The 15,572-nt window shown below is 41.3% G+C and overlaps 1 protein-coding gene across 1 annotated transcript in view; it reads left to right on the forward strand.

The window, feature by feature from the left end:
• The first annotated feature begins 4,267 nt into the window (after positions 1-4,267).
• Positions 4,268-15,572, forward strand: part of LOC124039835 (E3 ubiquitin-protein ligase RNF152-like) — a 127,443-nt gene continuing 116,138 nt past the window's right edge. Inside the window, 1 exon segment of the mRNA XM_046356281.1 lies at positions 4,268-4,496. The gene's annotated coding sequence lies outside the window, so the exon portion shown is untranslated.

Below are 15,572 nucleotides of genomic sequence, written 5' to 3' on the forward strand. Positions count from 1 at the left end.
GATGCCAGCAAACTGAATTTACTGCTTCACCAACAGGTTTATTTGCAAGAACACATTTCTGCACTTTGCAAAAAGTTTCCTGGAATCGAGTCAATAATTGTGCCATTATCTGACAACACCAACAAAAAAGTAGCTGTGCTCGGGGACACTTGACATTAAGGTCTAGATTCAATCAGATAAAGCATGAACATGCTATTGCCAACATCAGCATAGCTGGTGCATATCCGTAAGTGTGCATTAACACTTGCAATTTGAACCGGCAACCTCTTGGTCTGAATTGCATTATTGTCTCAGCAGTTCCACAAGATGGTTATTTGCTACCAATAACATAGATCCACACACTCTCAAATATAATTCAATCTAGTACAGGCTTATCTGAAACACAAACGAGATAGAATATAACAAGGAATTTTTCGAACTATTGAATAGTTTGGGGTAGGCCTCGTCTCTGACAAATGCTTATCATAGCCAGATGCTGATGACAGGTTGCCCTATGCTGGGGAAAGGAGTTCCAATGATGGGCGTTAAGGTCATTATGCTGGTGGTGATGGGGAGGTGGAAGGTCGTTGGAAGACTGTTGCTGCAAATCAACAAGTGGGTGACACAAGGTTTGAGTTTACTTATGAATACTCCCCTAGTTTCATGCCCATTGGTTGAAAGGAAAGAGATTTTTGCACGGGTGAGCCAATAGGTTAACCAGCAACAGTGGTGGGATTGCATTAGTATGCCATGCTCATAGGCTGAAGTTAATAGGTGAATGACATTCCACATGCTTGCTAATAGGAAAGGAGGAGGAGATTATGACACCCGATAAATACCTGCCATGCTGATGAGGTAACATAGACACTATCATATACATGCTGTACCTGATATGCTCATAAGGTATCATTATAACCACTACCATATAAATCCCTGATTTGCTGATGTGAGATAGGAAGCGATGTGAATTGAGTTTACTAGATTCATGAAAAGTGATGATCCATTCAGACCAGCCTTATTGATTAAACTTTAGTAACTACATCAGTACGGTTATGATACAGTGTTGTTCCCAGGTGTACAAAAAGGTAAAAGGTACACATACGGTACCTTCAGAGGTACAGATAGCAACTCACATGGTACTAGTTGGAACCTTTTAAGGCACATGTGTATAATCTAGTATTATTGTACAATTTTCTAACAAATATATTGAATGTAATGCTACGTTCATAAGGTGGGAGGTGGGAATTTACCATTTGTGAAGTCATAACTATCAGTTAGATTTATGTGCTTCGAAACATCAATCTTTGAAACATTATTTGGCTAATTGCCAACAAGCTGCGTCCACCATAAACTAAAAGTACAGCTATCATGCTTGTAAACAGAGTTTAAAAACCATATTAATAGATTGCTGTTAATAAAAAATGTTTTGTTGTTACATTTAACTGCAGATAACGGCAAATGCATTTATTACGGTTATTTCATTAGTAGGGGATGTCCGAGTTCTGCATGTGGGAGAAGTTGGAGCTCTGGGATGATTTTCCACTCAGGCATTTTCCACTAGTAACTAAACTCACCAAAAAATAGAAACTTCCCTTTTTCAGGACCCTGTCTTTCAAAGATAATTTGTAAAAATCCAAATAACTTCACAGATCTTCATTGTAAAGGGTTTAAACACTGTTTCCCATGTTTGTTCAATGAACCATAAACAATTAATGAACATGCACCTGTGGAACGGTCGTTAAGACACTAACAGCTTACAGACAGTATGCAATTAAGGTCACAGGTATGAAAACTTAGGACACTAAAGAGGCCTTTCTACTGACTCTGAAAAACACTAAAAGAAAGATGCCGATGGTCCCTGCTCATCTACGTGAGGAATGCTGCAAGAAGGCATGAGGACTGCAGATGTGGCCAGGGCAATAAATTGCAATACATTGCATAAATGTCCGTACTGTGAGACGCCTAAGACAGCGCTACAGGGAGACAGGACAGACAGCTGATCGTCCTCGTAGTGGCAGACAACTTGTAACAAAACCTGCACATCCGAACATCATACCTTCGGGACAGGTACAGGATGGCAACAAAAACTGCCCGAGTTACACCAGGAATGAATAATCCCTCCATCAGTGCTCAGACTGTCCGCAATAGGCTGAGAGAGGCTGGACTGAGGGCTTGTAGGCCTGTTGTAAGGCAGGTCCTCACAGGACATCACCGGCAACAACGTCGCCTAAGGGCAGGAACCCAGACTGGCTATAACAGCCTCCACTCGTCTGGGAAGGCTTTCCACTAGATATTGGAACATTGCTGTGTGGACTTTTTTCCATTCAGCCTAAAGATAATTATTGAGGTCGGGCACCAATGGGCGATTAGGCCTGGCTGCACAGGGCTCTGTGCAGGCCAGTCAAGTTCTTCCACACCGATCTCGACAAGCCACTTCTGTATGGACCTCGCTTTGTGCACAGGGGCATTGTCATCCTGAAACAGGAAAAGGCCTTCCCCAAAGTGTTGCAAAATTTGGAAGCAGAGAATCGTCTAGAATGTCATTGTATGCTGTAGTGTTAAGATTTCCCTTCACTGGAACTAAAGGGCCGAGCCAGAACCCTGAAAATTTGCCAGAGACAATTATTCCTGCTCCACCAAACTCTACCGTTGGCACTATGCATTGGGGCAGGTAGTGTTCTCCTGGCAACTGCCAAACTCAGATTCATCCGTCAAACTGCCAGATGGTGAAGCATGATTCATCACTCCAGAGAACACGTTTCCACTGATCCAGAGTCCAATGGCGGTGAGCTTTACACCATTCCAGCCAACGCTTGGCATTGCGCATGGTGTGTGCGGCTGCTCGGCCATGGAAACCCATTTCATGAAGCTGCTGACAAACCGTTCTTGTGCTGATGTTGCTTCCAGACTCAGTTCAGAGTTACTTCCAGAGGCAGTTTGGAACTTGGCAACTGAGGACAGACGTTTTTCCGCGCTATGCGCTTCAGCACTTGGCCGTGCCATTGTGTGAGCTTCTGTGGCCTACCGGTTCGTGTTCGAGCCGTTGTTGTTCCTAGACATTTCCACTTCACAATAACAGCAGATACAGTTGAACGGGACAGCTCTAACAGGGCAGAAATTTGACGAACTGACTTGTTGGAAAGGCTCTTCAGTAAGGCCATTCTACTGCCAATGTTTGTCTATGGAGATTCTATGGCTGTGTGCTTGATTTTATACACCTGTCAGCAACAGGTGTAGCTGAAATAAACAAATCCTCTAATTTGAAGAGGTGTTCACATCATTTTGTATATGTAGTGTATTTACTTTATAATTACTGCAACTTTAGGCAAAGCGCAGAAATGTATTCTTGGTAATAAATGTCTAGACAATCTCCATTATGTCCATAGACCTGGAGGCGCAGCATGAACTTCAGGTAGCTAGCAACTAATAGTGAGGTTGACTCCCAAGTAATCAGCATACTAACATTAACACCTTCATTTAGCTGTAAAAATACGGAACCTACTTGTAGATTTACCATCATACAGTGTTCTGAGAATGTCCTAAAAAAGTCCCTGGGACATCCCTGGAACAATAATGTAACTAGACAAAACCTGGAGGGGACCATAACTTTACATTTTAATTAATGTCTGTCATACCATTTTAAGTAAAGTATTCTAAATTACATTTGACATCTCAGCTTACACATGTGCTCAAATGTTGTGACGTGTATAGTGTTGTGGTACAGTATCACATTCTTCATGTTGTCACATTTATTTCACATGAGATCGTGTTTTCACATGTCATGTGTAGTTTCATGTTCTCACATGTTGACATTTTGCATCCCCACGTTGTCACATTTATTTCACATTCATTTAATGTGAGATCATGTACTCATGTGCTTACATGTCACATGTTGCTTCACTTGTATTCACATGTTATCACATTAAATCACATCTGATCACTGAAATTCATCTGTTTTTTTTCGGAAGGATCACTGATGTAATGGACAGGTCGTAGAAATTCAGTGAATAAAGAAATTCAGTGTAAACATGAAACTGACAAAGGTGAAGACCATTAATAAAAAGCCAACTTTCCCTACTTGACTACGCAACGGATCACCTACATTGTGTCACACAAGGTGGCTCTCTCTACACATCGGAAGTGCTAAACTCAAATCGAATTGTTTCACAATACCTAGCAGTTAAACAGAACGGTCTTCATAATAGAGGAGAATTAATATTAGAGGGCGTATCCATCTGTGCGGAGGCTGATATATCAAGGGTAAGAGAGCGCGGAGGGAGGGTCTTCGTTTGGTTGGTAGGAACATGCACACTGTAAACAACCACTCGGTGAAGTAGCCCACTCAAACTACATCAAGGCGAAGCCAGCATTTTTAAAATCGCTGTCTATCCAGTGTAGTCTATACTCGTGCGGCAGAGACAGCCCAGGTACAGACATAACATATCAAACAGACACTGAAGCCGAATGTGGATTGCTGCTGTACTTTCAGTATAGATGACACACAGCGGATATATAAGGTGAGATTGAGATGATATTGTTGACGTGCATATTGTATGGTAGGCTTTATTGTTTGAGTTGTCTAAACAATATAAACTTATTTATTGGATAAGGCTACAAATGTTCAGTAACATACATTGTCTGCAGCTTGCTACCCTCGTTAGCTTGGTGCTTTATCCTTTCTCTGATAATAATGTTACAGGAAACGTTAAACATGTGTTATGACACCGATTGCTGCAATAACACATTGATTGTGTTATTATATATTTCAAAAATAATTTAGGCTACACATCAAGCTTCAGTTTGGTTGACAAATAAGTGTATCATGCAATGCATTGATGGGGAGGTCAAAATTCCAATATATCACGTTTGTTTTAGAAAGCTAATTGCTATTTCAAAATGTCTACCCTGTTAATAGTGTTATGTAAAAACTGTGTTACAGTCTTTTTGTAGTTGCTTCTATTTGACTTCAGAGCCCACTCTGGTCCCTGATATGGAGAGAGAACAGAGAAAGATAGACAGACCATGACATAATAGGAAGGTTTTTGCATTGTCTCCAGTCCATCGCATGATTTGCCTATTGCTTGTAGGCCTAGGATATAGAGTAGGGCCTAGTCTGATTTAATCAGGCTGTAATAAACAATTAATTGGTATATATCTACAGCCTGAAACGAATGCCTGCAAATGTGTGTAAATGTTCCTTACAAGGCAGAATGTTGAATACAATTCAATGTAAACTTACTCTACTGGTTGTCTGTGCGGTATGTCCTTCAGCTGCTCGAAATTTGAGACAAAATATCTACGGGAAAATACATTTGTTTACCCAACATTTTAGAGAGCCTGTAGGTATGTAGTTAGTTTTGGCACCTAGGTTAAATGTGTTTTATATTAGATATTTAGTTGTCTCCCGTCAAAAGCTATTGAACCAAGCATGCCATGACAGTGAAATCCGAATATTGCTGTATATACATATTTATTCAAGTTTTAATGTCATGTGCGCATGTACAGTGAAATGCCTTCCTTGGAAGATCTAAACTCAACAATACAGTACTTCATATCATTGTAGTACTAAATATAACATAAGGTCGACCAAGAACACACAAGATATCAAAATCATATATAAGAACATGAGAAAGTAAGAAGCTATATACAGTACAGGGTCAGTTTCAATACCATATTTACAATGTGCAGGATACTGGAGTGAAAGAGGTAGATATGTATAGGGGTAAGATCACTAGGCATCAGGATGTATGATAAATAGAGTAACAGCAGCGTATGTGTGCAGAGTCGGTATAAATGTGTGAGAAAATTGTGTGTGTGTGTGTGTGTGTGTGTGTGTGTGTGTGTGTGTGTGTGTGTGTGTGTGTGTGTGTGTGTGTGTGTGTGTGTGTGTGTGTGTGTGTGTGTGTGTGTGTGTGTGTGTGTGTGTGTGTGTGTGTGTTGGAGTGGCAGTGTGCTTGAGTGTATAGTGACAGTGAAAAAAACAAATACAAACTCAGTGCATGTTGCCATTTGGTTGCTATTTTGCAGACTTATGGCTTGGAGATAGAAGCTGTTACGGAGCCTGTTGGTGTCAGACTTGATGCACCGGTTACTGCTTGCTGAGTTGAAGCAGAAAGAACAGGCTATGGCTTGGGTGGCTGGAGTCATTAACAATTTTCCAGGCCATCCTTTCACACCATCTGATATACAGGTGCTGGATAGCAGAGAGCTCCGTGCCAGTGATATACTGGGCTGTCTGCACCACCCTCTGTAGTACCATGCGACCGAGGGCAGTGCTGTTGCCATACCAAGCAATGATGCATCCAGTTAAGATGCTCTCAGTGGTGCAGCTGTATAACGTTTTGAGGATTTGAAGGCCCATGCCAAACCTATCCAACTCCTGAGGGCGAAGAGGTGCTGTTGCACCTTCACAACTGTGCATTTGTGTGTGGACCAATTTAAGTCCTTAGTGATTTGGACACAGAGGGACTTAAAGCCTTAATAGTGTATTACAGCCTGATTCATCAGGCTAGATAAAGAGCTTATTCTGTAGACAGCAATTCAGGCAAGTTTACCAAAAGTCATTAAGTTTACCAAAACTCATAGTAGAGAGAATGATTTATTTCAGCTTTTATTTCTTTCATCACTTTCCCAGGGGGTCAGAAGTTTACATACACTCAATTAGTATTTGGTAGCATTGCCTTTAAATGGTTTAACGTGGGTCAAAAGTTTTGGCCCATTCCTCCTGACAGAGCTGGTGTAACTGAGTCAGATGTGTTGGCCTCCTTGCTCGCACACACTTTTTCAGTTCTGCCCACAACATGTCGGTAGGATTGAGGTCAGGGCTTTGTGATGCCCACTCCAATTCCTTGACTTTGTTGTCCTTAAGCCATTTTGCCACAACTTTGGAAGTATGCTTGGGGTCATTGTCCATTTGGAAGACCCATTTGCGACCAAGCTTTAACTTCCTGACTGATGTCTTGAGATGTTGCTTCAATATATCCACAACATTTCCCGACCTCATGATGCCATCTTTTTGTGAAGTGCATCAGTCCCTCCTGCAGCAAAGCACCCTCACAACATGATGCTGCCACCCCCGTGCTTCACGGTTGGAATGGTGTTCTTCGGCTTGCAAGTGTTCCCCTTTATCCTCCAAACATAATGATGGTCATTATGGCCAAACAGTTCTATTTTGCTTCACCAGACTAGAGGACATTTCTCCAAAAAGTATGATCTTTGTCTCCATGTGCAGTTCCAAACTGTTGTCAGGCTTTTTTATTGCGGTTTTGGAGCAGTGGCTTCTTCCTTGCTGAGGAGCGTTTCAGGTTATGTCGATACAGGCCTTGTTTGAATGTGGATACAGATACTGTTGTACCTGTTTCCTCCAGCACAAGGTCCTTTGCTGTTGTTCACACAAAAGCACATGAATCACTAAGAGACAGAATGCATCTCCTTCCTGAGTGGTATGACGGCTGCGTGGTCCCATGGTCTTTATACTTGCGTACTATTCTTTGTACAGATGAATGTGGTACCTTCAGGCATTTGGAAATTGCTCCCAAGGATGAACCAGACTTGTGAAGGTCCACAGTTCTTTTTATGAGGTGTTGGCTGATTTCTTTTGATTTTCCCATGATGTCAAGCAAAGAGGCACTAAGTTTGAAGGTAGGCCTTGAAATATATCCACAGGTACACCTCCAATTGACTCATGATGTCAATTAGCCTATCAGAAGCTTCCAAAGTCATGACATAATTTTCTGGTGTTTTCCAAGCTGTTTAAAGGCACAGTCAACATCTTGTATGTACACTTTTGACCCACTGGAATTGTAATACAGTGAATTATAAGTGAAATCATCTGTCTGTTAACAATTGTTAGAAAAATGACTTGTGTCATGCACAAAGTTGATGTCCTAACCGACTTGCCAAAACTATAGTTTGTTAATTAACAAGAAATTTGTGGAGTGGTTGAGAAACAAGCTTTAATTACTCCAACCTAAGCGTATGTAAACTTCCGACTGTATATGTGCATATTTACCTCAATTACCTAGTACCCCTGCATATCGACTTGGTACTGGTACCTCGTGTATATAGCCAAGTTATTTTTACTTTTTGTTTAATTATTCCTTTTTAAATGTTTATTTTTCTTCTATTTTTTTTCTTTGCATTTCACTCTTAGTCTACACCTGTTTTTTATTAAGCATGTGACAAATTACATTTGAATTGATAATTTCACAAATGCAAAATATAGACTTACTGTACACTTTTATCCGGCTTTATCACAGTGCAGGCAACAGTATGCAGGCAACAGTATTTTTCAGTTAGCACACATTTCTGGCGACCTTCTTCTGTTACACACAGGTGTTCGGATTATGCTAGATAACTAATTAGCACAGGTGGTCGCCTCTGTCTTCCGTAAACAGGCGCTGTAACATGGAGATATGGCCGTGTGGGAACACTAACCATATAAAGGTGTGTAGTAATTTAACCATTTATTTTTTTGAAAATGATTTCTTGCTGATATGAAAGAAAAAGACCTTATGCTTCAAATACCGTATGGCAAGCAAAGCGTGTTAACTTGCAGAATGAGCGTCGGGGCTCTTAACAAAAGTCCCCTCGGCTTAAGGCAGTTAGCGTATATGAATGGGGTCGGTGGCAAAGAGCTTTGATAAGATAATACTGAATATTTGAAAGCCTGTTTTAACAGTAAAGGATACTAATACAATCTGTAAATAAGAACCATTCATGGCATTGACTTGTAAGCATAATCAGAAATGACAAGGATAGCAAAACAAAATATTGTTTTCAAAACCGGATGTTTTAGAGAACCACACATAGCAGAGATACAACATTTGGGGGGAGATTTTCAGTTTCAACATCTCTTTAGCCCCATCCCTCAGCAGTTTACCAAAACAAGAGTTGGAGGTGTCCACTTTGCCCTTTGTTCCCAAACCCCTACTTTCTCTAGATAAATATATGGATACTATCCATTGGATAGTTAGGTTTCTTAACTGTGTTGACAAGTATTTTCCAATGAAAAGGCTGGAAGGTAAGAATGCTGGAGGTCGGTATCATTTTAGGTTCACAAAGGTGGGCATGGCACTTTGGTTGATATTTTTGCATACACAGTAGCTGAGATGTGATGTCAGTGGGAGTATTAAAAATAAATTAAAAAATACACATTTCTCCAGTATAAATAGAGCAGTGATTGACACCCAGTCTTATTTAATCAATGCGTTGGTGGGAGGACATATGACAAAGAATACCAATTCAATTTAGGTTTCAGAATGAATATGCTTCTGTTGATTTTACAGTTGGATAATCTTCAATGCCAGGGCTTGCATCATCTCTTTCATACATCCTTCTATATTCACACCCTTCAGGTGTTTGTCTAACATCTCCTGGGAACCTTCCTCCCTTTCTCTCCTCCTGTTCTTAATACAGACTTTCTACCCAACTCTCTCTTTCTCACCACCCCTCTCCCTCTCTCTCTGTGTCTCTCGGTCTCTCCCCCTCTCTCTATCCCCCCCCCTCTCTAGATCTCTCCCCTCGCTGTGTCTCTCGGTCTCTCCCCCTCCCTCTCTCTATCTCTACCTCTCTCTCTCTCTCTCTCTCCCTGTCCCATTTTCCAAAACTGCTCCACCACCTCCACTGTTCCCTTCATTAATTTCTCCTTTCCCAAGATGGCTTTCTCAGTACCTCTCCTCCTCCTCCTCCTCCTCCTCCTCCTTTTCTCCTCTCTTCCCTCCATTTGCATCCTGGCGCTACGCTCCACGCATCTGGCTGGAGTCAGATGGCTAATTGTGTCCCATCTGTTGGGAGAGGTCTGTGCTAAATCCATGCTAAGGCCCTATTCTGAGATGAAGGAGTCTCTGAGGAGCGGAGTGGCGAAACAGATTTCTACTTTTCAATTCATATTACCTCCTTGCCTTACCTTTCGTTGTGGCTGGCAACATCACATTCTTGGTCCACAGCTCAAATTGACTGTAAATATCACAGTAGCCACTAAGCCACAGTAAGAACAAACTATTTAACAATCCTATCAACTTTTCTTCTAAAACATGTTACAGTGGTTAATAATGCAACAATTCACAAGCATGTGCAGACAATTAAAGGGTATAGGTGACTGAAAATTGTCTTTTGGATGCAAGGAACCACTGCACAAAATACATTTAATTATTATCACTGGTATTGACAATGGAAGGCTGCCGGTCTCTGATCCCTGTATTATATCTCCTGCCATTGTGGCTTTGAGCAATGCACTTGGCGAAAACCATCCACGCCGCGGACACCAACACCTTCTTCGCCCGCTTTGAGGATAACACAGTGCCCCCGACGCGGCCCGCTACCATGGACTGTGAGCTCTCCTTCTCGGTGGCCGACTCGAGTAAGACATTTAAGCGTGTTAAGAACACTCTCACTGCTGCCGACCCAGATGGCATCCCTAGCTGCATCCTCAGAGCATGCACAGACCAGCTGGCTGGAGTGTTTACGGACATATTCCCAGTCTGCTGTCCCCACATGGTTCAAGATGGCCACCATTGTTGCTGTACCCAAGAAAGCAAAGGTAACTGAACTAAATGACTATCATCCATAGCACTCACTTCTGTCATCATGAAGTACTTTGAGTGGCTAGTCTAGGCTCATATCACTTCGACCTTACCTGACACCCTAGACCCACTTAAATGTGCTTACCACCTCAATAGATTCACTGACGATGCAATCACAATAGCACTGCCATATCCCATCTTTACAAGAAGAATACCTACGTAAGAATGTTGTTCATTGACTATAGCTCTGTATTCAACAACATAGTATTCCATAGTAGCACCATAGTAGCTCATCATTAAGCTTGAGGCCCTGGGTCTGAACCCAGCCATGTGCAACTGGATCCTGGACATCCTGACGTGCCGCCCCCAGGTGGTGAGGGTAGGAAACAACACCTCCACTTCGCTGATCCTCAACAGTGGTGCCCCACAAGGGTGTGTGCTCAGCCCCTCCTATACTTTCTGTTCACTTATGACCACATGGCCATGCACGCCTCTAACTCAATCATCAAGTTTGCAGACGTCACAACAGTAGTAGGCCTGATTACCAACAATGACAAGGGATTGTATGGGATTTTGATATCCCCCACAAAGTAAAATACTGCACTGAAGGATACTGTATAAAACACATGTGGTCTGCCAACCATCCATCTGGAGAGCTACTGTGTGTGCTGGCTCTTGACTCAACCTTAATCAAACACACCAGAGTCATCGTATCAAGGTCCTGTTGAGCAGTTGATTGCTGGGGTGTTTGAGCAGGGCTAGGGAAGAAGCCTGCACACCCAGTAGCTCTCCTGGACTCTCCTGGATAATGGTTGGCCACCCTGCAACATTACAATTCCCACCAAATACTTTTTAAGTCTGTTATTAAATAATTCCCTCAATCAATGAACCAGGGATCAAGTGGCTAACGTGGGCGAGATAGCTAACGACGATGTATATCTTCCGGCCAGGGAGATATTGACAGTATAGACAATAGGCTACTTGTCAATTAGGCTATTCTAATATATATTTTTGTATTACTTTGTCAGAATTACATAGCCACTATCAAAGAGAGGAGAATCCTAACCAATTTTGAGCACTTGGGAGACTGTTTTACAACTGGAGTATGCAGCATTGGTTTCATCAACTGCACACCTGTATCAACTGTTTGTCGGCCATTTGTGGTTATAGTCTACACGAGTGCCGGTGGAAAGTTATTTTAGGACATCAGACATGACAAGGACATTAATACATGCTAATAGCTAAATAGTTAACCATCCAAACTACACTATGTTTTGAATTGGCTAACTCGTTAGTCTGTTTTAGGCTTTATCATTATCGTACCTGCTCGCTCTCTCTCTCCTCTGGCAATGGCCCATTGGCACACATGCAGGTGAGCTATACTGCAACTGGGCAAATAACTCATGAACTAGCAATGAATATCAACACAGGCAGCTAGGTTCACTTTGATCTCAAAAACGCATCTTGCGTCTTGCATGATTGAAAGACCGCTCGTGCCTGTCAATGAAAGCCATCAATAATTATACTCCTATGTGCTGTGATATCTGTCAATGCAGGCCTACAATTATACTCCAGTGCACTCTGCAGAGATTAGGAGGTAAGTGCATAACACATCGTATCCGAAGGACACTTGTCTAGACTTGACAGTTCATATATTTCTGTATTGTGATAATGGAGTTCTGATCATGGACTTCCGAACACATCATGAATCTACATTTACATTTAAATGTGTCCACCATGTCCATGTTGTGTCCATTCCCGATCTATATTCAAGTGCCAGTATGCATTCTACAAACTGTGGAATAGGCAGCATATGATAATAACATAACAACTGATGGCAGTAGCTAACTACTGTAGCTAAGTAGCCAGTTAACCGCTGTAGCTAGCCATCGATTTAGCAAGCAACACTAAAGGGATTGCAAATAAGTCTCTCGTAATTTATTTAAAAATATTAGCTAGCTGGCTAGCATTTATGAGGCCGGGCAAACACGTTCCCCACACTCTAGAAATGTATTTCCTCCAACGTTATAATGAAAAGGTGCCTCTAGGGCACAAAATACATGTTTTCTGGAGACTTGTGGGAGGAATGCTGATGACGTTGCCCACAATGCAATTTTGGTAGCCAGATTGCGTCCAGACTGAGGAGGAATCTTTAAAAAATGACAGGTCTGAAATCAATCGGACCACAAAGCGGCTTTTGTGCGTCTTGACCCGTCTTGTCAATGAGCTCTTCATATTCTGATAGCAGAAGTCGCATGTAATGTCAAGTGTAGATGACCTTTGATACAATTCTGATCGGAGTAGCCTAATTGTCTGATATTGGGATTTTTCATAATGTTTTTTTTACATGTCCATTCAAACAACTTAATCCCTTAATCTATAATCTGCTTGTCCGGCAATTATTTTTACTTGCCCTGGGCAAGCGGACAAGCTTTAATGTCGAGCCCTGCATCATATGAAGTAAAAGCAAATTGCTATAAAAACATTTGCTGTAATAGTGCTGGCTCAACAAGATATTTCTGTTTACACTGCCCTGCTTGGAGGGGAGCAATTGTCGGACGAGTGTCGTGTGCTACCTCTGTAGGTAGCGGTCAAGACGTGACAAGTTCATAAATCTACGTTGCATAATGTGTTCCCGAAGAGACTTCTTTTAGCAAAAATACAAGTGTGAAGACCCTCTCATTTGTGTCAGGATTTTTACCATATTGACTCAGTTCTGCTGGGGGCAATGGCACCATGTTAACCACTTTCAGTGGGCTCAGATTCACATCTTAGTTTTTTTCTAGTTGTTCATGGACTCTTACTTGTGCTGTTAGGCTTGGGATGTGATTGAGACATTCCTGTGGCATTGACTGACTTGACAGAAATGTGCTAAATAATGCTCCCTCCCTCTCCCATTCTGTAATATTTTGTACATGTATCAACGAGTTGTATTGGTAACCTCACTCCTCAGCTTGAAATGCCTCCACCTGCACCATCACGTTCTTGTTAGCGTTGTTGAGGGCAGAAATGCGTGTTTGTGAGACAGAGGACACAAGATGAATCCCAGTGAGTGAGGGAGATACAGTATACTGTTAATCAAGCAACAGAGGCCCCTTACATAAGGATTGGGCTGAAGTGCAGACAGATCACGTCTTCACTTTTCCTCTCTCTCACGTCTTCTCAAATTCAAGCTGCTTTATTGGCATGAAAAACATTGCGTCAATATTGCCAAAGGAAAACTGTATACAATATACATTGTAAAAAATAATGAAGAATTATAATTCAAAAAATAATACAAATAACAGTAACAGTCAATAGTAGAAATATAATAAATATGAAACGGCTAAACATGAAAAATGAAACTACAACTAACTTAACTGTTATTCTCAACATTACATCAGTACTACAACTACAGTCATCATCATCACTATTACTACTACTACTACCATCATCATCATCATCATTCAACTGCTATTTTTACCATCACCCCTACTACCCATACCACTACTATTTGGAATAATGATCACAACAATCATAATAATAATAATACTAATAGTAATAACAATAATACTAATAATTATTATGTTACTGCTTACTATGCCGATGTTATAATTCAGTGTCCCTCAGCCTATGGCAAGGCAAATACATATTTGGTTGGAAGAGGAGCTGTTGCTCCTTCGACCCATGAGTATTTTTAGTTTTTTCTCTGGGTTTAATAAATAAAAATGTGGAATAAATGTAGTAGTTTCTGTGAATAATTAATGTCTTGGTGACAAATATTTCTCACAGTAAAGGAGAAAGTGCATCTCTGTTTCTACCTCCCCTCTCGTGTAGTGACCACATACACCCTCCTCTTTGGGTAGCCATGTTCAGTCTGCCAGTTTCTATTGCCAGTTGGTGGTCACTCAGCCTGTACTTGGTAAGGATCTGTCTCTGCTTCGTATCTCTGACAGTGTAGAGATAATCGGCCAATTCATATTCTCTGTTGAGGCCCGATAGTAATTTAGTCGGCTTTGGGATTTTGTTTTGTTTTTCGTTGTAAATATTGTTGTAAATATGAGTCCTTTAATTGGTTAATGTTTTGTTAATTTAAATTCTTTCTTTTGAAGCAATTCTGGTGTCAGCTTGGTTGGTTAGGTCCAACACCAGCTGACTGAGAGGGCTCGTTTCTGGGCTCAGCTCTTGGGTTTGAAGTGCTTTAAATCAGAGACTTGAATTTGGACTTTAATTTAGTTGTAGACAAAATTTTAATGATCTTTTTTTGTACTTTCATTATCACTAGAAAGCGACCTAATCCTGCACTAGATGAATTAGTTGGGGCAGGGCCTAAACTTTGGTTTTAGAAGTGGGGGGGACATAATTCTTATTATTATATTAGCTTTTTATCAGGTTGGATAAACACTTGAAACAGCCTACCCGACTGCTCGGAGTCATTCGCATGGTCCTAAAGCACACCATTGCCTTGCGCAAGCGCTCTCTCTCACTCTTGCATGCTCTCTCTTCCTATATACATTCTTTCTCTCGCTCTCGCTCTCACAATCTCTAACTCTTCCTATATCCCTCCTCTCTCACTCTCACTCTCACACACTCTCTCTCTCAATCTTTATATATCCCTCCTGTCTCTCTCTGCCTCTGTCTCTCTGCTTTATTGGCATGGAAAACATATGCTTATAGTGCCAATGCAAGTAATATAGATGATAAACAATAAAAATGTACAGTTGTAACTAGTGCGATGAGAGTCGGGAAGCAAGTTCAGCGAGTGTGTGTTTAAAAAAATAAACACAACATAATTAGAAACAAAATCAACGCACAGACATGACACAGAAATAATAACTCATGGGGAAGGACCCAAAGGGAGTGACATATATAGGGAAGGTAATCAGGGAAGTGATGGAGTCCAGGTGAGTCTGCCGCACGATGGGGACAAGTGTGCGCCATAATGAGCAGCCTGGTGACCTGCAGGAGAGGGAGCACACGTGACAACAGTAAACATTACACTCACAAAATGTACAAAGGAATAGACATTTAAAATGTCATATTATACAGTGTTGTAACAATGTGTAAAGAGTTAAAGTACAAAATAAATAA

This window comes from Oncorhynchus gorbuscha, linkage group LG07 (genome assembly GCF_021184085.1).
Source record: "Oncorhynchus gorbuscha isolate QuinsamMale2020 ecotype Even-year linkage group LG07, OgorEven_v1.0, whole genome shotgun sequence".
NCBI classification, from domain to species: domain Eukaryota; kingdom Metazoa; phylum Chordata; class Actinopteri; order Salmoniformes; family Salmonidae; genus Oncorhynchus; species Oncorhynchus gorbuscha.